Source organism: Dipodomys ordii, unplaced genomic scaffold, assembly GCF_000151885.1.
Source record: "Dipodomys ordii isolate 6190 unplaced genomic scaffold, Dord_2.0 Scaffold1, whole genome shotgun sequence".
Lineage (NCBI taxonomy): Eukaryota > Metazoa > Chordata > Mammalia > Rodentia > Heteromyidae > Dipodomys > Dipodomys ordii.
The window spans coordinates 15,138,088-15,165,700 of record NW_012267217.1 but is presented as its reverse complement, the minus strand read 5'-3'; positions in this window follow the sequence as shown (position 1 = coordinate 15,165,700).

Here is a 27,613-nt window from a genome sequence, read left to right as displayed (position 1 = left end):
CTTTTACTTGGGTGGGATATTAGGTAAAAAGAAGTTGGTGTGTCAGGCCCCTGTGGTAAGAGACCATGGCTTCTTACAAGACATGTTCATGATTAAAAAAAAACACAACACTTCAACAAAATGTATATTTCTGTTTTAATTGTCTCAGATTAGAAGACCATCATGAGAAAAGTATATCCTACCACTCCATGGAATTGTGCTTATTGAAGCCAAAATTGCCTCTGATACCCAACTCTCCTTTTTGGTGCCCAATGTACAATAACTCCTGTCAAAGTGCTGAAGCAAAGCACGGGAATTTCATTTTTCTCTTTCATTTACAGGAAACACAAAGATCCTCTTGTGCAATCTTCTGGGCTATTGTCATACAGTATGATTTATGTATTCCTTGTATGTTTCTTTCTTTTTAAATCTGGAAGTATATTCTTTTGTTTTATTGGGCTATTTATTCTCTTGACATCCTTGGATGGGAGTTAATGGAATCATGATAAAAGGATAGAGAAGTAGCGCAAACAAGGCTGATGGGATAGATTTAGGGCTGCCTGACAGATTAGGGATGGCAACGATAAGAACAAAAGATAAAATCACCTGATTCATGTGCTCTGAGATGGTCCAAATAAACCAGTGCGTGAAGGTTATGCTATGCTATGACTCTGAAAAATAAATACAGAAAACGTAGGTAATCATTTAGGAAAAGATTGTTTTTCTTATAAAAAAATCATTTTGCTACATAAAATCTAAATACTGAGTCTAAATGCCCAGAAAATGCCTTGCACTAAATAAGCATTTAATTAGTATTAAAGTCAGAGAAAGGAACTGATTGACAGTGGAGAGACAACTAGTAAATTTTATCTGCCCAGAAAGGCACTCACCACTGTAGGCCAAGTCCTATCCATATGGCTAAGGTTGGAAGATTCTATTGTCCTAAAAATCCTTCTTGTGGCAATGGGTGTAGGCCAAAATGAAATAATTCCTAATGCCTATATTCTGTAGGAGCTCCTCAGAGGAGCGCAGTTAGCACAAGCAAACCCAATGGTCGGGGTGGGAGGGACTTCTCAATGCTGTGATGAATTACTGAATAATACAGCTAGAACAACATCATCTTGCAAATTACTAGGGGCTACGGTTTCACACTTGAGAGAAAATGAATGTGACGCAGTGAAGTTCATCTGTAGACAAAATGGGGAAGAGGATCCTGACCAAATTTCTCCCTGGTCCAGCTGCTCCTTAAACCTACTTTTATCCTTATCCCTTGGGAAATTTTATCACTTGAGCAACACTGTCCTAGCTAGGGTAAAGGACAATTAAAGTACAAGCGGAGCTAGATTGATTTGGGGATAATCTAAACTCTATGTAATGTGAGTTAAAGGACCATGTCCTCATCTTTATCATCATGGTGCACAACCAGCACTGAGTCTGCAGCTGGCAGCCAATTACTACAGTCTTTCAAAATATACTTATTAATTGTTCAGAAAATATGCTAAGTGCTGAGAATAAAACAGTGAGAAAGTCCAATGCAACCTTATCCCAAAGGACCTTTCAATCAAGTGCATAGTGAAGACAACTGGTCATGATAATAAAAATCAATGCTTTGCTAATTGGAGAAAATATATTAATTATGGCTTTAGAGTGACAAGCTGACAGCCTAGCTAATCAAAGCGGGGCGGGGGGTGGGGGAGTGGGAGGGGGAAAGGTATTAATAGGTAATCAGGTTTCTCACAAATCACTAAAGCAACTTGGATTTTGGGAGAACAAAGACTAGGAATTGGCAAGCCATTTTCTCCTCAGGAAATAGTCTTCTCTCACTCTCTTCTCTGCTTCTTTTTATCTATCTTCTAATGGCTGACTTTGTTGCCCAGCCTGAACGTTGTTGTAACACTGGTCAGAGCTTCCAAGTACAGACTCACCTAGAGAAGAAAACACGATCACCTTGACCAGCGTTTCCCAGAGTAGGAATATCTATATGAGAGTAATACTTTCAAGTATTTGAAAGCAACATTTTGATAAGCTGGTAGGTGAACACCCAATAAGTCTCAAGTTGGGAAAGATGATCACTCTAAGCTTCCATACATAAAACAAGTAGGAAAATTAGTGTGATCCAAGAGAAAGAGTCAGGAAGGAAAAAGAAGAGAGAACAGACTGAATGTACTCTCTGAATTTTATTTGCAGCAGTGACTATCCTTAAGATAGTCTGGATCTCTAGGTATTTTAATAGAAACTAATGAAAGAGTTGAGTTCTGTCTGGCTTGGGGTAAAACAAGATGAAACATAAACAAACAAGGCTCAGAGACTGCTATATCATGCAAGTTAAAAGCATAGCCACCTGCAGAGACAAATTCATTCTCTCTGTTAAGTTTAATACTGTTATATCCAGAATAAAAGTGTATTCTCATTAATCAACACATGGCAGTAAACACATCATTCTTTTTTTTTTTGGCATCTTTGTATTTTGACATTTAGTAGCACTAGAGTCAATGTCATTCTTATTATACAAAATACTAAATAAGAGTTCAGCAAAATTAAATTATACATTTATGTTCTAGCAGTTTGAAAGGAAAATGCTCTTAGGGACAATAATGAAGTTATGTTAAAATGTTTTTTAGTGATGTTACTGAATTACCTTTCCAAATAAAATTTTAAAAGAAAAAAATTGTACGGCAGGAAAGAAAATCTGAACTTAAGACAGGTGTGAACAACAAGACTGAAATCATGTACAAAATGACTGTTGTGTCCACATTTATGTTGGGTTGAGGTGAGGAGAGAGTTAAGGGAATTTCTTCTGAACTGCTTAGACCTTCTAAAACGTGTTCAGTACAGGAAGAAGTGGTTATCATGGGAACATTTAGGAGAGGCGTGAATGAAGTAAAGTTTTTCAGATAATTTAGCCAAATTGTTTTCTGGAATTTCTTTACTTTTGTAAGTGTCCTTTAAAAATAAACTCCATCAACTGTGTTGCCTTAAGTCCATTTATGGCTCTACAGACCTGAAAGAACTTTTACAAAAGTACTGAGAAAGATTCAGGTGCTGGTGACTCACTCATGCCTGTAATCCTAACTACTCAGGTAGCTGAGATTTGAGGAGCCAAGTTTGAGAAGCCAGTCTGGACAGACAAATTCAAGATACTCATCTCCAATTAGCCAGCAAGAAAACAGAAATAGAGGTGTGGCTTAAGAGGTAGTTGAAGCCGGATGCTGGTGGCTCACACCTGTAATCCCAGCTACTCTGGAGGCTGAGATCTGAAGATTACAGTTCAAAGTCAGCCAGGGCAGGAAAGTCCCTGAGTCTTATCTCCAATAAACCACTCAGAAAACCAGAAGTGGAGCAGTAGTTCAAGTGGTAGAGTGCTAGCCTTGAGCTGAAGAGTCAAGGTACAGTGTTCAGGCTCAGAATTCAAGCCCCATGACAGACAAAAAAAAAAAAAAGGAAAAAGATAAAGAGGTAGCTGAATGAAAAAGCCAAGAACATCAGGCCCTCATTCAAGCCCCAGCACACACACACACACACACACACACACACACAAGAATACCAAGAAAAAGGAAATGAGTATGGAGGGAGAGAGAAGAGAACAGAAAAGCAATCAGGCATACACCACCCTGATCTTCATTCTACAATCAATTAAGAATTATTTGTCCTCTATTGGTTTGTTTTTTCTCTCTCACATTACTAATTTCCTTCCATCTCCATGTCTTTATTCCCTACAATCCTTTCTCTTTCAGCCTCCAAATAAAACCTCAATCCTACCCACCTTTGTACTTTTCCCTTTCTATTTTAATATAAGATATATATATATATATATATATATATATATATATATATAGTAACCTACAAATAGCTGCTTGTTTGGTTACTCAGAATAAGTCATATGAAATTTGACAAATGATTATATAAGGCCTTTAGTAAAATGTTAGAGATATAGAAAATTTTGTAGCATTCGTGGAAACAACAAGGCATCTAGTGTATAATGCTAGGAAGCTAGGCTTAAAATAGACCCTACAGGAGAAGAGTCATTTATTTCCATACTCAATCATCTTTTCATGCTTCTCTTGCATTGCTGGGCTACTGCAGTCGCATACACCTTGCACATACCACCATTTAATTTTGTTCTGCTGTTGTGTAGGATTCAGTTATACACTCAGAGCCTGGGGTCTTTCTGCCTAGATTTATATTATTTCTTTTTTTTTCTACCAATTTCTTGCTGAATGATTTTGGGTCACCTCACTATTCTACCCCTTAATTTCTTAAGCTACAAAGTGGGTATAGCAAGATTTCTTTCCTCAGTGTTGTTATAAAACATAAATCAGGTACTTTAGTACAATACTCAGCCTGATGTAAATACATTTGCTAGTAAAGTGATAAGATCTACTAGTAAAATCCTTTTCAACTTTTATATTATTGAAAAAAGTTAAAAAAATGGAAAGTTTGGACAAATGGGATTGCATTAAACTGCAGAGCTTCTGCATAGCAAAGAACATAGCTAGTAAGATCAATAGAAAGCCCACGGATTGGGAGAAGATCTTCACTAGCCATACGACGGTCAAAGGCCTCATATCTCAAATATACTTAGAACTCAAAAAATGAAATCCCCCAACAACAAATCCTCAATGAAACACTCCCTGATTAATAAGAGGGCTAAAGACTTAGAGAATTCTCTGAAGAAGAAATAAGAATGGCCAATAGACACATGAAGAAAAGTTCAATTTCTCTAGCCATAAAAGAAATACAAATCAAAACAACATTGAGATTCCACTTCACTCCATTAGAATGGCTATAATCAAGAAATCTAATAGCAACAGATGCTGGGGGGAATGTGGCCAAAAAGGAAATCCTACTGTTGATGGGAGTGTAAACTTTTTCAATCACTCTGGAAAGCAGTATGGAGGTTCCTCAAAAGACATAGAGCTCCCCTATGACCCAGCAATCCCAATTTTGGCCATTTACCTGAATGAGAACAAACAAGGTCATACTAAAGCCACAGCACAACTTATTTATCGCATTATTCACCATAGCTAAGATCAGGAACAAACCCACATGCCCCTCAGTAGATGAATGGATCAAGAAAATGTGGTATACATATATTGGAATTCTATGCTTCCATCAGAAAGAATGACACTACCCCATTTGTTAGGAAATGGAAAGGCTTGGAAAAAAATCATAGTAAGTGAAGTAAGCCAGACCCAAAGAAATATAGGTCCCATGGTTTCCCTTATTTGCAATAATTAGTATACGTCTGGGGTAATCTTATCTTTGATCAGAAATCTTAAAAGCTATGACCATATGACCATATAAGACGATGTTAAGGGAAATGAGCTCCAAGATAGGGACACAAGTTTTTTCTTTGTTGTTGTTTTTAATGTACTTTGTGATTGTTTTTGTTTCTTTTGTATGTTCTTCCCCCTATGGTAGATCCTCTGTTGTCACTATATTTGATTTTGGTACCCTGCATCTTATATATACATTTATCTAATTTGGGGAGAAGTAGGGGAATAACAAAATGCTGAAATAAGGACACAGGATGACCCATTGCAACAATGATATTCATAAGACACTAAGTTGAAAATGAACTTTACAACTTCAGCAAGGGAGGAAGTGGGGGACTATGTGGGGGGAGGGATAGTAGGTAAAAAACAAAGGAGAGGTAACAATGTTCAACAAGAAATGTACTCATTACCTTACTCATGTAACTGTAACCCCTCTGTGCAGCATCTTTACAATAAAATAAAAATTTAAAAATGGAACAAACTAGGGAAAATAGGAAAAAAAATAGAAAATATGTACTGTGAGTGTTCACAGCTGAGATAACTTCCTTTCCTTCTTAGAGTTGAACTTATTTGAATTAATATAGTGGAGAAATAAAATTACTATTATTCCTAATAAGACTTTTCCAGATATTTAACAAAGTTTTCAATTCCTTCTCTCCCAGTGCCTGCTTTTTTTTTTATTCTAGGTTCTCCATGGTAAGTAACTAACTGAATAAACAAACAAACAAACAAACAAATCACTTAAACCTTGTTTGGAGAAGGTGAAAGAGAAGGAACAGGACAAATATTGAAGGAGAATAAAATGTTCTCCCTGTAAATACTACTTCCTATAGAAACTCAGGTCAGATGTCTTTAAGCTACAATATAGAAGAATAAAACATTCTCTAGCTCTCTCTGAATGGGGAATTTATCAGGCAGCATTTTAAAACATCTCCTTTTGTGGAACTAGCCAGAGTCTAGGGAACCATGTTCATATCCATAATAATGAAGCTAGATAAGGGTGAGTGACTCAGATTCTGCCCATCAAAACAAACCATGCAAGCACCATGTGAAAGGCTTTGATAAGAGGCCTGTGAAGTCAGTTTATGTAGTCCATTTGTCATTGAATATGCTTTCATCCTCAGCACAACATTTTTAAACAGCATGATTTTTTAAAAAGTCAATAGTCCTTGGGTAAGAATGATATCAGGACACAATCTTCAATTTAATATTAAGGACATCTCTTCCCCCCACCCCAATATCTTCTTCAGCATTAAACCAACCAGCCTGTATCATAGTCTAAATTCCAACAGTGAGTTTCCTCTGTTTGCAGATTAATTATCTCTAGTTTTTGTCATGGAGCAAAGGCACAGCCTCTTTTCTCTTTTTTTATCAGTGGTGTCAAACTTGAATTTTTTCTGACACACTTTTATCCCAATTCAGCAGCTTAGGGGCACTGCTGAAGAAGTGCCTTGTTGGGGAAGATCATTTGAAAAGCCATTGTCTTATACTAAAATGCTTTGTTTCACTAGCAGATTTCATCATTAGAATAGAGAAAATATCAATGTTCGCCTAGTACATTATATGTACATGAAAAACAACAGCAACAAAGATAAAACCTCTTGTGTCCCTATCTTGAAGTTAATTTCGCTTAGCATCATCTTATCTGGTCATATGTACATAGTTTTTGACCTTTTCTGCTTGTCCTAAACATATACTAATTATTGCAAATAAGGGAAACCATGGGACCTATGTTTCTTTGGGCCTGGCTTACTTCACTTAATATAATTTTTTTCCAAGTTTTTCCATTTCCTAATAAATGGGCACTGTCATTCTTTCTGATGGAGGCATAGAATTCCATTGTCTATGTCTATGTCTGTGCGTGCGTGCGTGTGTGTGTGTGTGTGTGTATCACATTTTCTTGATCCATTCATCTATTCATCTACTGAGGGGAATCTGGGTTGGTTCCATATCTTAGCTATGGTGAATAATGCTGCGATAAACTTCCCAATGATATAAAGTTCTGTTTCTACTGTATTTGATTCCCGTGCCCTGCATCTTGTACATACATTTTTCTAATTTGGGAAGAGGAAGGGAAATAACAAAAAGCTAAAATAAGGATACAGGTTAACCCATTGTAACAATAAAATGTACAAGACACCATGTTGAAAACTTTACAACTTTGGGAGGGGGAGGGAGGAGTTAAGAAGGAAGGGATGGCGGGGGGATTGGAGGGACGACAAAGGAGGGGGTAACAATGCTCGATAGAAAATGTACACATTAACTTACTCATGTAACTGTAACCCCTCTGTACAGTATCTTTTCAATAAAAATATATATTAAAAATAAAAAGGTTAAATTAAAATCTCAGTGCTCAAAAAGTGGAAATCAAAACAAAACAAAACAAAAAAATTGGAAATCAATAAAGTAATATATAAAGGAGGGAAAAACATGGTAGCTATATTCATGAAAAAGGTACATTCAGTACTTGGCTCTGTGATTAGAGACAGAAATCACTATAGGGTTCAAGGCTGTATTTAGCATTTTGTATTCTCCTTCTTCCTCCAGGTGGGATACGCTGGGACCCTGGAACAGCACACTAACAGTTAAAATTTTGGCCTGTTTTCTGGCTGAGTATTCTCCCAGTAATTAGAATTTCCACATCTCCTAAGACCAGGAATTTCAAACATGCTTGACTTATGTAAGCACTAAGGATGTGAGTCAAAAATATGCCCCAGCTGGATATAACCTGTAGTGGAGATAATATAGAAGTACTTTCCCAAGTTGCTCTGACTTTGATTTAAGGCTGGAGAGAATAGAACTTTTCTTCTAACACAAGCAGTTCAACTCTTTCAATCCCTTAAGTGGAGTTAACCAGCAGAGTAGTAAAATAGGGTAGACTGGGCCAGCATGCCCTCCATTGGATAACGAAAGCTATATATGTCCAAACATGAATTGTGAGAATGGGCAGTTATATTTTAATCTTTACTGTTGTATACTTTCCCAAGTTTCTCGGTTGGGCCTTCTAAGTCAGCAGTCAGCAACCCTTAGAGTGGCTGCTATTTTTATAAGGAGTTTTGTGCTTCAATCTATATTATAATGAATTCTTTTCATTTAGGTTAGTAAAGAGCAGTGGCGTGCTGGGACTAGACCTCACAGATTCATCAGTTGATAGTTCAGTTTTCAGGAATTTCACAAACAATTATTAAAAATGACCTTGGAGAAAATTAGAGTTTAGAATTAAATAAAAGTGTGTTTAAAAATTTTTTTTTGTGCTACCCTCTGCGGCTTGAACTCAGGACCTGGGTGCTGTCTCTGAGCTTTATATTTTGCTCAAGGCTAGCACTCTGCCCCTTGAGCCACAGCTCCACTACTAGGTGCCTTTTTTTTTGTAGTTTATTGGGGATATGAGTCTCACAGACATTTCTGTCTGAGCTGTCTTCAAATAGTGATCCTTAGATATCAATCTCTTGATTACATAAGATTGCAGATAGGAGCCACTGGTGCTCAGCAAAATGTTTTCTTTAAAGGTAACAAATACTCAGAGTATAACATACCTCAGTTATATCATTACATTTTACAACTCTTTATACTCTTTATACTTGTTTTATAGTATATGATAGTGAGCTGTATAATATCCAGTGATGTGAGGGCATGTGATGAAACCAACCATGAGCATTTGCACCATGGAAATGCAAAGGTAGGAGAGCTAGGTTGTTAAATATTTCCCAAAGTACCATTGACAATGAAAATATGATTAGATGTCATTTCTTTTGCAAAAACTTACAAAACAATTACTTACATTTACATGACTGGCTAGTGGGGCATTTTGCCATTAACTAGCTCTTTTTACAATGTTGTAGCTTTAATACTCACAAGCAAATTCCCTTGTTCTCTTTGTTACCAGTGAAAATGGTAAATCAGTAACAATAAAGAATTAAATTAGGTTTAAAGAAGAAATAAAAACTATACCAATCAATTATGTGGGTATCACTTTGTACTGTTAGAAAAGTAATAAAGGGGTAAAACTCATAAATATATCAGACAGAGATGGAGAAAAAGCTATCATAAGAGGAGAGGCATAAATTTTGCTATGAGCAAAGAAATATCTTAAAATAAAGGGATGTATTGGGTGGGTTTATAATTTGATAATAATGTGAGCTCGGTAGGGGAGGTCTGTTGTATATTTTTTCTGGGTAGCAGTTTTCCATGATAGAATGAAAACTTTATTGAAGATCCAGGTATTAGTCATGGGAGAATGATTCAGTGAACATCTAATCAAAGGCAGGCTCAGCCTCAGAGAGCAAGACCCTTGTATGGTGTCGTTCCATTTAGTTTTCTTTATCAGGGAATTCACAAAAGCATTTCTGCTTTTCAAGAGTCCATATCTTTAACTTTAAAGGTCTAAGGATGCATGCCTTATGTCTTACATCACTATTTCAATGTTTGTGCCAACATTACCTCTTTTTTGAATGATTACTTCTAACACCATTTTCATCAGAGGGTAAAAGTTGTACGTATAGGTTGTGTTAATAAGAGTCCAAGGAGATAATTCTAAAAGACTTAAAACATGAAATAAACATAAATAACATTTTAATGCAATATTTTTAAAAAATCTAAATTGATGCAAAAAAAACCCCTGACATAAAGTATGTCAAAACATAAAATGAAGATAAGACGATAATTTTTTTTTTTTTGGTAAAAAGTGTGGTAATCTCATTCATAGGCCAGAATCACAAATGGAATGCCCTGTTATTTTGTCTCTTGAGTTTATTCAACTAGCCATTTTTTTCTCCTCAATTTTCAGCTTCTTTCTCTGTAAAATCATTTATTCCCCAAACTTGTAGCATATTTGTTTCAAACAAAGTGAAAACAAAATGGCCTCAATTGCCACAATACCGCTAATAACTCTCTCAGTACTTCCTTTTATACCAATGTGCCTCAGAAAAGGAATCTGTGCTTAAATGTCTTTAGATCTTCACCTCTTATTTGACATTTCCTCTTGGGACAATGTTGGATATTTCTGTCTTTTTGAGACATTTCTTTGCCTTTGATGTCTATGATCCTACATTTCTGTTATTTCTTCTTATACCGCCTATCATTGCTTCTCATCCTTGTTTGCTGTCTTTTATTTTGGCACTAAAAATGCTGGCAATTCTCACTCAGTGACCACATCAACTGTCACAGATAATGATCTCATTTACAGCTTTGAAGTTTCTCCGGAACAACAGATTCCTGTACAGAAGAATCTTCTCAACATCTCTTAGTTGCCTTAGTGATACCTCAAATTCAACAGATTATAATTAAAATAATTTATGCTTACACCAGCCCTTTTTACCTATGCCATATGCCTGGTTGAATAGCACTAGGAATGCGGCATAACATTGGAGGTCAGTGTTTTGTCTTCTCTTTCCTCAAGGGCCTGGAGACTGAGTACTGGGAAGGTGTCACCTACAGTGGATCTCAGAGTTACACCTAATGTTTGCATACAGGACCCACAGAAAATCCACAGATCTACAAAGACATTCCATCACCATCTTCAAGATCAACCCGTTCAATTCCTCCTCTCAATCTTCCTCTTTTATCTTTCCTCCTATCACTCTGTGCCAGCAATGAGTCTTCTTACTATTGCTTGGATTTTTCTTCCTCAGATACTCACATGGCTGCATGTTTCTTCCTTCCTTTCTCTGCTGATGGCTTTCTATCTGAGAGAAGCTCCTCAGCCACTACAGCTAAATACAAATGACCTATCCTTTTATTCTTGCATTGTCCTTTTATCCTGCTTCATTACTTTTCATAGCATTTATATAAATCTGACATATGTTTGTCACTTTACTTTTCTCCCTTATTTGTAAGTGGTTCCTTTTCTTGATGCTATGGTGAAACAACAGAAATGATAGAAAGGAGGAAGGATTTTGCTCATGGTTCCAAAATGGGAACCATCATGGGGTGTGTTTATGTGTGTGTGTGGAGGAGCGGGGATGGCAGTGTAGAGCAGGTCTCATCATGGTGGCCAGGAAGCAGAAGAAAGAGCATTTGGAAGAAACTAGGGCAAAATATAGGCCAGAGTACTTGCCCTCAACTGCCTCCCACACTAGTTTCTACTTTTCAGTATCTTCCAATAATACTATCATATTATGAATCTATCAGGGGATAGTCCACTTATTAAGACAGATTTCCCCTATGCAACTTATCACAGACATGACCAGAAGTCATGTTTTGCTGAGTTCTTAGGTGATTTTTATTCTAGTCAAATTGACAATCAAGATTAATACTAACACTGTAGGAATGTGCGTTTCTTGAGAACTGAGTATATCTTATCAATTTGATAATATTCTCATGCTCTAGAACAGCGTTTGACATTTAGTAGATGCACAATATAAATTTGTTAGATAAATAACTGATCTCATCACATCTATTTCTTTAACATTTTGTTGTTTTCTTTTTGAGTCAAGGTCTCACTATGTAATCTAGGCTGGCCTCACATTTTCAATCATCCCCAACTCCCTCATCTTAATGTTGAGATTACAGACATTGCTCTCTTTCTTCAAAGTTTCTTATGTTGATTAGTTTTCTTTTTTTTTTTTTTACATATTCAGTTAAATACCTAACACTCAGCTTCTTCTGTGAGGTTTGCACATTGCTTGCTCAGTGCTTGCTGCTAGCCATTCTCATTGCTCCAGATACTATTGATTCCAGGCTGGATTTTTGAAATTCTCCCCAAAGTATTCTTCTGGCTTATAATCAGTTCTCCTTCTTGTTGGTCTTCATGCTAGATTTCCTTAACTACTTAAGTAATGGCCTCTCTGTAAACCTATTTCAATAATGTAAGTAGCATTCCTTGACCTTTGTGTCACCATGTGCTGTCCTTGTGCATTGTACTATACTTAAAATGATGTCTTACACCAGGCAACCATGGCACATGCTTGTAATCCTAGTACTTAGAAGACTGAGATTTGAAGATAGAGGTTCAAAACCAGCCCAGGCAGTGGAGAACTTGACCCTGCACAGGCTGTAGTTATGCAGTGGCTGTTTCTTCTTATTTCTTCTCCAGCCAATGTCCATGTTAATGTTTTATGGTCACAAGCTCTGTGGGCAACAGGCAAACTCTTCAGAATAGGCTGATGTTTTGTTTATCCCTTGTCCTATGTTGCTTGAGGACCCAAGCCACAGAAAAGGTAAAAACAGTCTTTCATTACACAGGGAAGCTATCTGGAGGACACTCCATGGTCCCATTTCAATCCTTTCCCAAGTATAATTACATTTCAAACAAGATTGAAAGTCAATATTCTTTACTAGACTCAAGTTATTCAATAGAAACATGCACACACACACACACACACACACACACACACACACACACACAATTTGGTCTCAGGTTTCTCTTTCCTACCCTTTTCTTCTAATCATTGAAAAACTGAATTGAATGACCCTTTCAATTTTTTTTTTGCTGTCATTTGATATGAGATATGTGGGTCCAAAGTGGAGAACTCCCCAGGAGAAGAAAGTCAAGGACAGAGATAATTCTAAAAATAGGGAAATAACCAGTCAGGGGGGAATCTGTCTCTTAGAAATCTGAATTCATGTGTTTTAGACTTGAAATAAACCACAGGAAATCAATGCATCTTCATAAAACCACTGAGTGTGAACAGTCTTTATAGTCACTTGTTTCAGCTGAATTCTGTTCTTCATGAATACTCTCAGGAGTTCTCGAGCTATAATCTACACGTTGCATTTACAAAAGCTTTTTGCTTTCTTTCTTAGATTCCCCCAGGAAGCAAGTTTGTGTAGTGTGGACTGATCCCTGTCTTTTATAATATCCTTAACCTCTGCCTAGATAAGAATATACAGAGTCAGTATTTCTCAAACTTCTCAACTTGAAGTAGGAATCATCATTTTTCCTGCATTTTTCAGATAAGAAAATGGATTTTTGGAGGTGACTTATCTTAAGCCTCAGAAACCTGAACTGACACAAACATAATTTAAAGGCAGAACTATCTGACTTAAATTTATTTTCAAAATCTCCTATTTTTGCAAAATAATTATAATGTTTGCATATAAAAGAGTATGTAGACATACTGTGTTCTGGTCATCTCTTGTACCAGTTTCAATGATGTGGCTTGACATGGTAATTTATTGTTCTCTTTCATGGTTCTAAGGGTCAACTGGGCAGATGGTAGCTGGCACTGACATCATCAGCAGGCTCAATAATTATGATTATCTGTGGGTGGCTTCACTAGTTGTATTCCTGCTGTTTTGGCTGAGCATAGCTGGGCAGACATCTCCCTGTGTCTATGAAGCCTCTTTACACAGCTGAATTGGGCTTCCTTATAATATGGTGGTCTCAGGATAGATGGATTTCTTACAGGGCAGTTTGCTTCCCAGAGTGTGTGTTCTAGAAAGCAATGTGAGCCTTCTTATGACCCAGATAATAGTCATACAACATCATTTTGTGCATCTTTTGATTCAACCCCCAGGTTTGTTGTGCTAGAGGATTACATAAAAATGTGAGTAGTAAGATGCCTGGTGCATTGGAAGGCCAACTATAAGTAATAAAACAGAATCAAATCCAAACAGCCATAAACTACCACTCAAAGAAATAAAACATTACCAATAACACTGAAGCGATTATGTTTTTCCTCCTAAACTATGCCTTTACTTAATGAAGTGGTAAATGCTATCTTTCCAAGTAAGGCTTCCATTACTTATTCTTTTGCTATCAGAACACTGTAAGTTTACATACAGATGATTAATTTGTTTTCACTGTTATAGGATTCTCTTGTGGGTAGATACCATGGTTTATTATGTGGCTTATTGCTTGTTCTTCCTTTCCAATTATATATGTCACTACTTTAAGTACTGTTCTGATATCTCTCTCTCTCTCTCTTTCTCTATCTATCTATCTATCTATCTATCTATAATTTTCTCAAATATATAGCCAGAAAGTGAGGTCATAGGGGAAATAGTCTTTTAATCAGTCTCCCTATACCAAGGCTTATATTATACCAGTTCCTTTACATTTTTAGTAGAGTGGCCTTTCTAAGTTACAAATCTGATTTTACTCCCTTACTTCAGGACTTTCAGCAGTTCCCAGTTGCTGAAAAGTTTTTGTATGCATTAGAATCATCAGAGAGCCTTGTCAAAAATGCTAATGTCCAGTCAGTTGCTGATGGTTCACACCATAACACAAGATGCTTAATAGGTGAAGATTGGGAGGAAATGATTCCAGGGTAGCCCAGGAAGAAAAATTTACAAGACTCTATCTTAACAGAACAAAACTGGGCATGGTGGCACATACCTGTTACTCAGCTAGACAGAGAGGCTAAAATAGATGAACTGCTATCCAAGCATTCACTCTGGTAGGATGCAAGACCCTGTCTCAAAAGTAACACATGCAAAAGCAGGTTGCAGGCGTGGCTCAACCATATATTACCTGCCAAGCAAGCACAAATTCCTAAGTTCAATCCCATAATAAAAATAAAAAACACTAGTTTCCTATGGTTACACTGGAGATTCTGATGTTGCTCAAAGGCAGACATGTATGCTTTAATAAACATCTCAATTAAGTTTGTGACCTATCCAAATTTGAGAATCACTATACTAGATAAAATTTAAAGCCCAGAGTGTATGGTGACACTGTATAACCTGCTTCCTGCCCGTGAGACCAGCCTAATCATTGTCCCTCCTTGTTAAGCACTCTCAAAGCCAGAGCTTTAGTTTGTATGTGATTTGACATTATTTCCCAAAGTTTCTCATTCTGGAAATCTCAGTTCCCAGTGAGGTCCCTTGATTCTTTCTCACTTCCTGTCTCACCATGTGCTCTTTTCCTCTTGCAGGTGGATATCCACCATATTGCAACTCACCATGCTGTGACACAGCCAAGGACCTATCACTGGAGCAATGGTGCCATGTCCCTGAGCCTCAGAACTCTTGAGTTAAATGGACCTTTTTGTTATCCTTTACTCAATGTTAGGCATTGTGTTGCAGTTACAGTGAGATAGGACATGGACTATTATATCCTGCAAAGATAAAGGGTTTAGAGTTACTAAAATACTTCCTCTCCCCCCTGGGAGGCATATCCCATATACATACTTTTGCGCTTGCAGCTCTTTATTATCATCACTTTTGCATTCAATTTCAGTCAACAAAGAGAAAGCACTTGAAGATTAAGTCAAGGAAAATACATTCCATGAGGCAAAGATACTATGGCCACTGTATCTCTAACACCTTGCATAATATTTAGGTGCCTAAGGAAAATTTGTCAAGTTTGTTGATTTTTCCCAAGGTCACAAAACAAGTTAATGAGGCATCTGGGATGAGAACCTAGAGTTCCTTCTTTCTAGTCCAATGAGCATCCTGTACCATGCAGTCAGTCTTAATGACTAAACATCACATTATCATTGTGTTCCTGAATATCTGGGCTAAAAGGAGAAAGCTGACCTTCATGTTCCCTTTTAAAGAAGAAAAAAGATGCACATATTTATTCCTAAAAGATTACATTGAAAAGAATGTAGAAATATATGTAAATCCTCAGACTTCAATTTTTTCCCCAAAGCTCTAAATTATAATTTGACAAAGCATAAGAAAGTTTGCTTCTATTCAATTTAGTAAATTCCCTAAGTTTGAAAATCAACCATTTTTTTAAGGGTGCTTTTGAAAAAGTTATATAGATTTATTTTATCATTCACCTTGTTCCAATTTGTTTTCACTTCATTTACTTTCATTGACCTTATAGGTCTTTCTTTTATTATTTATAGTTGCTTTCATTATTTTAATAAGCCCAGGCAGAATATGTGTAATCTTAATGAAACTCCCTGTATTTTATCATCCAATTTTGAGGATGAGTTAGTTTAGATCTCCCATAAAGCAAATATAAATGTAATTGTTGTGATGTTGTTGGATTTGGCTTCTGGCATTGGATTTCTCTCCAAATCCTTTCTCAATCAGTCTTCTAGGCCTCTTTTATAATTTAGTATTTTCATGCTTCTGAATTCCTGCCCTTCACAGAAAGGCTATGTTACATGCAACTTCAAAGAAAATATAAGCAACAACAAAAAAAAGATTTATCTGAAAAATCAATTAAGGTGACTACTGGATAAATGAAGTTAATTCCACGTTGAAATAAGCCAAAGTATTTCCCTTTAATGGCAGATTCTGTTTCACTGATATGAATTCTTGTCCTGCCAGTAAGCCACAGCAGACAATTTGAGACAAGAATAATTAATTAGAAGATACATTTCATGAAACAGATGACATTGACAGAGTAAGAAATAAGCAAAGCAGAAAGGCAAAGCAAAATTCAGTCTGAAGATGAGGCATTTTAAAAAAAGAAAAAATCAGCTTTCAAGTAGTATAAGGTATTTTCTTCTGATGAACAAAAATGCAGAAGGCAATTCAACCTTTCAGAGGTCTGTTTTTCATCAGCTTTGATCTGAAAATTGAGACAAGTGTTTGGAGTACTGTCACTGATAAGGAGGAAAGCTAGGGCTGGAAGCACACTTGAACAGAATGTGGTTACTCACACCCTGAGCGATTAAACACTCGCTGCATTTTTTAAGGCAAATTCCACAAGTCACACAGTTTCAGAAATCATTACAGAGAAAAAGAACACCACACACAGTACTTTCATAAGAGCAAAAACTGTCATGACCACAGACTACTAAAGCATAAGCTGTGCACATATTCCCAGTTTCATCTTTAGTTTTTCTTATTTGTTTCTAGACACTGTTTTCTCTACCACTGACAGTATTTACACTCTCTGACTGTCATATAATGAAACAGGAGCAGAGAGCTTTTATTAAGGTGTTAGTAGTTTAGAAACACACCAGTATAGCTATATGTTGCTTTTGTTTTATTTCAATTTTTCTCTCTCCTAAGGAATGCTATTCCTTTGGTCAAAGAATCTTAGAAAAGTTAAGGCCAACAGGATATTAGTAATTGAAAGGTCATATGAAGGAGACAAGTTACATTACTAATGAGGCCTACACTATTGTGAACATTTGCCAGGTAGAAGGAGGAGGACAAGTAGGTGGAGGAGGAGGAGGAGAAGGAGAACGAGGAAGAAGAGGAAGAGGAGAAGAAGCTATGCCATTTAGCCAATTCTTCAGTGCAATTATAAGATCTTTGGCTCCAAGCAAATGGTGGACCAGAAGGAATAAAAATTTTCCAATTGGCCTGGTTGCGATGGTGGGATATCTGAGCACTTGATTCAATGTGCCCTCTTAGATTTATGTAGATAATATTACACACTGCATTAGTTTTAAAATAATCTCACCCAGCTATTTTGCTTCGGTTTTATCCTTTGCACTAACAGAAGGTATGCAATCACTTTCATGTTGTATTCTTTCTACAACTGCAAAATTGACTGCCTGTATGACAGAGCGAATAATCATTTACACAGTATCTAGCACCCACTATGTGACACATAGTAAAGGCACTGGAGATGTTAAAAAAAACAGAGTAAGACCTAATTACCTTAGGCCTCAAGCAGTCATGGTCTAGCCTGGGGAGTAAGATCTGCGAACACTAATTACAATATAATGACTTAATGGGGTAAATGCTACAATAGGAAGTACTCAGGGAGCTGTAAAAACAGAGATGGGGGCCGAACTCCCCTGCTAGGTGTCCAGGAAAAGGGAGTCTTGGGTCCATGAAAAAAAGAAAATGATGTACTCATCAGCCAAACCAGAAATCTCTAGGCAAAAAGGCTCAGAAAGCCCACTCAGCAAAGACAAAACAGGAAAGACAAAACAGCAAAGAATGACCCTGATAGTTTTTGAAAAGGTGTATAGAAAATTACTAATTTGGAAAGTAACAACATTGTGTGCCGGTACTCTACACAGATCATAGAGAAAAGAATAATTCCCCTTCCAACACTTGTACATAGAAGTAAGCAGACAATTAAATGTTCAAGTTGCTTTGAAAGAGAAAGAGGTAGAGGTGGCTCAGAGGCAACCTGCAGTGGGAAGGAAAAGGGGGAAAGTGAGAACAAGGGAAAGTCAGGCCCAGGCCAATGCCCTTCTTTTTATATGCTGCCTATGTCTCTGCCTTTATCTGCAATATTCTCTTTAAAAAATGTTTCACATGTTGCCCTGGCTATCAGGCTTTTGAAGCAGCATTGAACAGTTTCACTGAACTCTTTGATTGGGTTCAAGGATATACCTAGGCTATGTTATATCCTAGGAATGGTGTTATCTAATCCCAGGAGACAGGCATGGTCTATAGGTCCCCACTGAAGCACAAATCAGAAGAAAGACAAACATTCCCTCAGTAGAATTGAGGATATTGAGGAGACAAACTCTTTAGAGAATTCATTCTCTGCCTGGGGGACAAATCAGAGATTTGTTATCTGAAAAACCGGAGACATTTCAGTCAGAACTATCATTGAGCAGAGAGAATTTCTCCAGTTAGGGCTTTCTCCAAAAAGATGAAGGGAGGACTGAAATTAGAATGGAAGAAAGTTTTCTCTGAGTAGTAGTAGCATGATAAGTCAAATTTTGTTGTTCAGTCCACCAAGAATCCTTCCTCTTAGGCCATAGCTCTTAGCTTAGTATAGATAATTTATTTTTTGTGATCATCTCCTTGATATTTTTTGGTATCTTTTTAGACTATGAGATCTAAATGCTATCTTTTTGTTTACCACCATGTCCCAATGTCTGGCATATATTAAGTGCTAAATACGTAGCTAGTGAAGGAATATAAAGCTGTCTTATATCTGTGGAAAGATTGTTCCATTATTGTATTTGTAATCATAACTGGAAAATAGCTGATAGGTGTTTGAACTGGACATATATGACCTACAAGTATGCTGCAGTCAATTAAGATACAGAAGGAGAAAAGCCATTTGCAGTAAAATGGAAGGTCCAAGCAGTTATTCTGGTAATGTTTCTGAAGGCAGGTAACCTTCACTCAAACTTCCTTCCTTTTTACCCTCCATCGTTTTGTTTTTGGTTTTTCTTTTTTTCTCCACAGTGAACTTTTTAATTTTAAGTTGATCATGGGTAGAGTGGAGACTCAGGAAACCTAACTCGGTGCCATTGGCTGAGGGATTCTTTTTAAACTAACACTTTTCTTAAAATTTTTATTTTAGTTTATGTTCTTTATTGGGATTAAGTGATTACATAAACTTCACAGTATTGTGGGGTAGTAATACTTAGCTGGAGTCACAAACACATTTTAACCTTCACAAGGCAAATTGTCATTATCATGGTCTATAAATCTTGTGAACTTTATAAACTTTCACAATACAACTAGTTCTTCAAAATCAGTTAATATGTACATTTTCCCCTCTTTGCTTAATGTAAGCTGTTCCCTCTTTCTCTCTCATTCCCTCCCTTTCATTGCTGCCCTTGAGTTGCTTGGTTCACTTTCATCAATGTCCAGTGTAGCTGATGGGCCCCTTTGCTGTATTTTTTCACCTGTTTCCCTCTGCTTCTGTGCCCTCCTCCTAGCTTCCCTCAGATGTGCACACATATGTACCATATGCTAACATGTTAATTGTATAAATGGGTTTCACTTTTATATTCCCATGTAGTCATACAATATATTTTGAACTCTACTCCCTGTATTACTTTCTTAACCCCCTTTTCTCCCCTCCTTCTCTTTAATAGTTTTCATCAGGCCATTTTCATGTACTTTGAACATACGTGCCCTCTCCTTTCCTCCTCTCATTGGTTCTCCCCCAAATAGACCTACTTTTTCTCAACCAACCATGCTAAATAGCTATTTCTTGAACACGGTGTGTTTTCACTTATCTCTAGCTCTTTGTATAAGTTATTTCTTCTGCCCCAACTAACACTCAATTCTGTATTTTATACAGAAAGTTTTATTGAAGTAGTATATGGTCTAAATGTTTGCCCTTCTTCTCCCAAATTGATGTGTTCAAACCTTAATCTCTGATGTGACTGTATTTGGAGTAAGGAGTCAGTAAGATTAAATGAGGTTAGAAAGGCACATCCTTGGTGGGATTTATGTACTTATAACAAGAGACAGACAGAGCACTCTAACTCACTCTCTTTGTGAGGGAAAAAAGTTAGGTAGAGAGACCTCACAAGAAACTAGGCCACACTTTATGGTAAGCCTATCAGACTAGAGCACACTGTCATAGCCAATTATTTATATGTTACCTAGGGCTTGCTTCCCTGCCACAGCTACAGAGTTGCATAGTGGTAGCAGAGAACATTTAGAACATACAACCTTTTCTCTCCTTTTTTCCAGAAAAAGTATGCCAATACCTATTCCAGATCTTGCTTACAACTTTCAGGAAATACAATGGATCTAGGATCAAGTTAAATGCTCCAACAATGGTACAGTCAACCTCAGTTCCTTCAGCAAATCCTGGGCATTGTTAAGGGATGATTGGTGGAAGAAGAGGTATTGCTGTATTTAAAAAACAAAACAGGGCTAGGAAGGTGGCTCAGTGGTAGAGTGCTTACCTTGCATGCCTGAGGCCCTGGGTTCGATTCCTCAGCACCACATAAGCAAAAAGAAAAAAGCTGGAAGTGGCGCTGTGGCTCAAGTGGTAGAGTGCTAACCTTGAGCTGAAGAGCTGAGGGACAGCGCTCAGGCCCAGAGTTCAGGCCCCACAACTGGACCCAGAAAACAAAACAAAACAAAACAACTCCCCCAAAAAACCCTTAAACACAAATGTTCATAAAGGGCCAAGAAAATAAATAAATGGGTAAAATCTTCCAAGTAAAAACAGGATAGGAGCCATAGAACCTCTGAAAATTCAAAAGCAGATTTTTTCAAAACTATTAAGAGCTCAACGAAATGTGGTGATTAATTGAATTTGACCAGACAGAACCAACTTGTGACCTCTCATGTAGATAATGGGTGCTCCTGAACACGGCTCACTGTTTTCAAGTTTACTTAAATCAAGTGTGCAGTCTTATTGTATTAATAATTCTACTGACAGTAATACATTTATATAATAGTAGTACTAGGAATTGGTCTATTTATTAGTGTACATCCATTGGAAGTTTATATTCTTGAGACTTTTTAGATTTGCAATACTAATGTTTTCCCTGATCAACAACACATCATCAGTGCTTTCCTAAGATTAACTACAGGCTATCACTGGGCATGCATATGTCTCTAACCTTGTCAGCTCCTCATGTACTACATTTCCATTCTGTTTTGCATTAAAAAAAATCTCAATTAGTACTATCTGCAAATTATAATGAATATTTTATTTTTTCTCTTTCAGAACCAACAAGACCACTAATAGAAACTTTTAAAATTGTAATCAGAAGGGAAATACATTATAAATATAATTAAAATTAGTATAAGTTAAACTGAAATTTTATCACACGAGCAGTGGGCTATGTGTAGAATTATTTTTACCCATCTGTAAGAAGGGTCCTAATAATTTCATTGAAAATAAAATGACAAAGGACCAAAAACTTAACAGAAACTGAGGGAAAGACACATTAAACAATTTAAAATATGTCTAAATGCACTCATAATTAAGACATGCAAATGAAAACAATAAGGAGACACAACTTGTCACCTATTTGATTGGTAACAGATTATAAACTACAGAACTCATTAAATATCTGAGTCCATACTGATATAAATAAATATTTCATATGGTCCTTTTTTCCACAACATCTTCATCTGTAAGAAAAATAGGTTAGTAATATTCATTTTGCAATATTAATGGAGATATAGGGCTTGAAAGAAAAGATTCACACACATGGAATTTTACTATAAGCTACAAATTAACTTATAAATGTTAATCACCTATGTACTTCATTTTCTTTGTGCAAAATTATTTCCCAGAAAATAAGAATATAACAATTTTGAGGTTGAATTACTGATAAGTTTTGATTTAGTTTTGGAAACACAATATTAGTCTTTTCTTTTAACAGCTTCTTCAGAAATGGATCTCCCTACCTATTTATTTGTCAGTGATTCATAACCTAGAATGGTGATTTGACACTCTGTTTCCAGTACACACTTTGAAACTGATGCTCAGCCTGAAACTTATAGCATCCTTTTTTTCTGCTACTTGTACTGAACAGAGGACCAGTAGGGAGTGATGTAGGCTTGGTGACTTACCTCCAATGCAGAGCCCTGTAGGTACCACAGTGATCCAAATAAGGATAGTAATCTTCTTTGGAAGAAGTTCTGATTTGGCCACCGAGACATTTTCTAGCATTTTGTTTTTTCTCTGTTCTGATATTTAGGTGGTCTATTTTTAGTGTTGCTAAAATGAGCTCAGTGAACCTATTTTTCTACCTATTTTCTCTGGGTATTGTCCTTTCCTTTGGTTAGTCTGATCCCTAAAAACAACATCAGCTTCCTTCCTTCCTTCCTTCCTTCCTTCCTTCCTTCCTTCCTTCCTTCCTTCCTTCCTTCCTTCCTTCCTTTCTCTCTTTGGTTAATCCTTCAACATACAATTTAATAATATGCACACCAGACTTGATACTTTCAATCCAGTTTTTAATACAAACTAATCTTGGAAAAGGGAAATAAAATTCTTCCTCTCAAAAGAGAAAAATATTTGCTTTTTATCTATTATATTAATTTATGTAGTATATCACCTTTTAAAATTCAGAAAAATACATTCTGATTTCTGTATTGATATAGATAATTGAGCATAACTATAGACACGCTATCACCCGTATATTAAGATAGATGATGAGCATAGATATAGATAATGATACACTGTTATTTCACTTATTTAATATGTATTTGTCAAGCATTCATGGAAACCCTGTCACTGTGTTAAATAGATAAATGAGTCTTATCTGGGATAGATTTTTATTTACCTTCAGTGGGGTTAGACTCAAATATAGCATGATGGATATGTACTTATACGTTGTAAGGTTATTCAGGGCCCGAGCACCATCCTTGAGCTTTTTTGCTCACAGTGGAGTGGAATTGGAGATAAGAGTCTCATGGACTTTCCTACATGGATCTCTCCAAGATCAGAGGATAAGTACTTCCATCCATCTCCACACTCACCAATGCAGGACACAAAAAGATGGGATTGTACTACATCAGGAGGTTTTTGGGCTTAATGAACTCCAGAGTTGTCGTTAAATACTCTTTCAAGGACCAGTGCATTATTCTCATCTCTGTGAAGAGGGAACATTCTGAGAAATGGAGTGTATCTTTGACAAAATGGTGTTGGTGAGATAGTTGTTGGAACTTCATTTCTGCACTTTAATTTTTTTTCAACTATAGTGAAATGTTCAGATTTGCTGGAGCACTGAAGAAGTTCTAGACACTTCATTTACTCAGTCTTTTCCTTTACAGATTCCTTCTTTCTTCATCTAGATTTTGAGATGGGAATATGTCTTTTTTCCTTTTCAACAAGTCCTGTTATTTCCATAGGTCTGCTATGACATGTAATATTAGTCCTAAACATTGGAAGGTAGAATAAAGTCTGGATAGATTTTGATAGTCACTGTATTAGTTTGTCCTTGCTGTAGCAAACTACTTGAGGCTGCCTACTTTATAAAGAAGAGAGTTTATTTAGCTCATAGTGTTGAAAGCTGGAAATCAAGCATCATGGTTAAGGCTCTTGCAAGGACCTCGGTTTTCTGTATCATGTCATGTCATGTCAGAAGCATGGATATCTCTGTGTCTATGCAATTTCTTTCTATCTTCTTATAAAGCTATCAGGACTCCATCATGGGCATTGATCTTAATTACCTAATTTTATCTAATCACTTCCCAGAGGTCCTTACCTCTAAACACAGTAAGTTCCTACTCTCTTAATACTACAAATAGAAATAAGGCTTTGGAGATTAACCTTCCTGAATGCATTTATGGAAATCAACAATAGTCATATCACTTTTTCTAGCCAGTTCTTACATGTTTAGCCATGTGTAGAGTCTTGAGAATCACTTATGTCCTTGCTTTTCTTGACGGGGAAGACTGAAAAAAATGTATGTATGTATATTTTTACATCTCTGCCTAATAAGGTACAATGCACTCACATTTTTTGAAACATTTTACTTGTAGAAAAATTAATTATAATACAGAATAAACATTCTTTTTCTCTGAAATATTTGAGAGTAAGTTTCTGATCTCGTGTCTCATATTTCCTAAATACTTTCATTTCAGGGCAAAAACACAACCACTACACTTAAAACATGTTAACTTTATATAGTGAAACTAGTCAGACTGATTTTTGGACTCTCATTGAGGTGATGAGTAAGTTTAAAATGATAAATATGCTTTAATTGCTTATTATGTTAATGCTATAACCATTTGCACTGTCATTTGTGAGTATATCATACATTCAGGTAAAAAGTGATATTAGAACTGGAGATGATCATGGTTGGTACAAAACATAGAAATTTACTGTGATGATGTATATGTTAATTTAATATATATTATATGTATACATGTAGAAATTTACTGTGATGATGTATAAGTATATATATATATATATATATTTCTCATCATACCTGATGCATAAGAGCCAACCTACCTTGTGACAGTTTGAAATAATAGACAAAGCATCTCAGAAATAGGCTCAGAATTATGTAGCCTGAGGCATACACAATTTCCTGTAGTGTCAAGTAAAATGAATATGAAGTGCATCCTTAATAAGCAGAAACAAAAACTGATAGCCCTTACAAAGAGGGGAATTCTCTTAAGCGTGATATATATACATATATATATAATATAATCTATGAACACAGTTCTTTTATTTAAAGGAAATGGATGGTTTAAGTAAGCTGTACTTAAATAGTCATCAATTCTCTTTATAAAGATCTTCCACTGGGAAGTTTTCACATCTATGCAAAGGCATAGACAGTAGAGGGAGTCAATACCTAAGTCAGGCCCCAACTTGGATAAGTAGGAAAGATATCAAACCTGTTTGCTTTCAGTCAGTGCATTTTTATTAAGCATTCAAGATGAGGTAGCTCTGATGTGGAAAAATCAGCTCTGCATTTCAATCATCTAATAAAGGTCAGATGAAATATTAGAGAGTAATGAACTTCAAAGGACCTAAAACGAAGTTAAATATTTATTTGTATTACCATAGTCAAGAAAGGCTTGAGGAACAATAGAAGCTAAGTTGGGTCTTAAAAGTAGATGGACAGGGCTGAGAATGTTGCTTAGTGGTAGAGTGCTTGCCTAGCATGCATGAAGCCCTGAGTTAGATTCCTCAGTACCACATAAATAGAAACGGCTAGAAGTGGCTCTGTGGCTCAAGTGATAGAGTGCTATCCTTGAGCAAAAGCTCAGAAACAGTGCCCAGGCCCTGAGTTCAAGCCCCAGGACTGACAAAAAAAAAAGTAGATGGACAGATAAGAGTAAAGAGAAAGGAGGAATTCTTGGAAGAACAATATGTCAGTTGAAACATGAATGTGAAGAGACATTTATCAGTTTTTGTTATGTAACAAGCCATGTCCTAACTCTGGGACTGAAAACAAGGCCATCTGCTATTGCCATTATTCAAGATTGGCTTTGAGGTCCTGCTGATCTGGGCCAGGCTTACTGGATCTCATTTGGGTTTGCTGTCAGTCAGGCTGCAGTTCAGCTGAAGGGTTAGCAAGTCTAGGCTGGGTTGGAATTACTCACACATTAGGCTTATTGTTTGATTGTTTGCTGGCTGTTGGCTGATGTGCTTTAGCTTGCCTCCAGTTTCTCATCTTCCAAATGAATAATCTGGTTTTGTTCTCCACTCTTGTCAGGGATACAGCAAGAACATAAACATGCTACAGTCTTCTGAGAGCTACAGTTGAACCTGGCACATTGTCATTCTTTCTTTACTTTGTTGTATATTCTGTTGGTCAAAGTATATCATCATAATATCCTCCTTTGTTTTCACCTTGGGACTGTTTCTGACTGCTGTTTAATTAATTGTGTCCAAGTGTAATTATTTGTCTTTTACTATCCATTGGATTTACTTGTAGATTTATAGGTACAATCTAATGATTACAAATGAGGGAAAGCATGTAACCTGTTTCTGATTACAAATGAGGGAAACCATGTAGCCTGTTTCTTTGGGTCTGGCTTAGGTTGTTCAGTATATATTATTTTCAAGTCTTTCCATTTCCTTAAGAATGGGGAAGCATAGATTTCCATTGTTTCCATAAACCACATTTTCTTGACCCTTTTATACACTGAGGGGTATATGGATTGATTCTATATCTTGGCTATGGTTAACAATGCTGTAATAAACATGGTTGTGCCTGGTTTGTGACCAATTGCATAGATGCTCAAGAGTGGGATTGCTGGGTCTTAGGGAAACTCTATGCTTAGCCTTTTGAGGAACCTCCATACTGCTTTCCAGAATGGTTAAACAAATTTACATTTTCATCAATAGAGAGGACTGGAAGGTCTCAATAGCTACGTGCACATGATCATATAAAATGATGCTTATCAAAATGAACTCCAAGAAATGGAAGGAAGAGGTTTTCTAATGTACTGTGGGCCATTATTTTTTGTCTGCTTTTCCTCTTTTGTCATTTTTTAAAATTTAAATTTATTGTTATGTATAGAGGGGTTACATTTACATACATATATGATAATAAGTACATTTCTTGTGGAATATTGTTACCTACTCCCTCATTTTTTTTTTGCCAGTCATGGGGCTTGAACTCTGGGCCTGAGTGCTGTCTCTCAACTCTTCAGCTCAAGGAGAGTGCTCTACCACTTGAGTCACAGCACCACTTTCCCTACTACCTCATTTTTCTCCCTACTCCTCCCTCCAAGTTGGAAAGTTCATTTCCAACATATTGTCTTGTAAGTATCACTGTTGAATTGGTTCCCCCTTTGTCCTTTGTCTCACCATTTTGTTGTTCCCCTTCCTTTCTTTCTTAATTCAGATAAACATATATACAATACACAGGGTATCAAAATCAAATACAGTGACAACAGGGGATAAACAATGGGGAGGGGGAGGAGAAGACAAAAGAAACAAGAAATCCTATAGCACATTAAAAACAACAAAGAAAAACCTCTTGTGTCTCTGTCTTGGAGGTCATTTCTCTTAGCATCATGTTGTATGGTCATTTGTACATAGCTATTGAGCTATTCTGCTCATCTGCTAAGATTAGCCTAGACATATACTAATTATTAGAAATGAATACCATAGGACCTATGTTTCTTTGGGTCTGGCTTACTTCATTTAATAGGATTTTTCCAAGTCTTTCCATTTCTTTACAAATTGAACAGTGTCATTCTTTCTGATGGAAGCATAGAATTCCATTGTGTATGTATGTGAATATATACATTTTCTTGATCCATTCATCTACTAAGGGGCACCTGGGTTGGTTCCATATCTTAGCTATGGTAAATAATGCTGTGATGAACATACTTGTGCTGGTAGTTTTAGTATGGCCTTGTTTGTGGTCATTTGGATAAATGCCCAGGAGTGGGATTGCTGGGTCATAGGGGAGCTCTTTGTG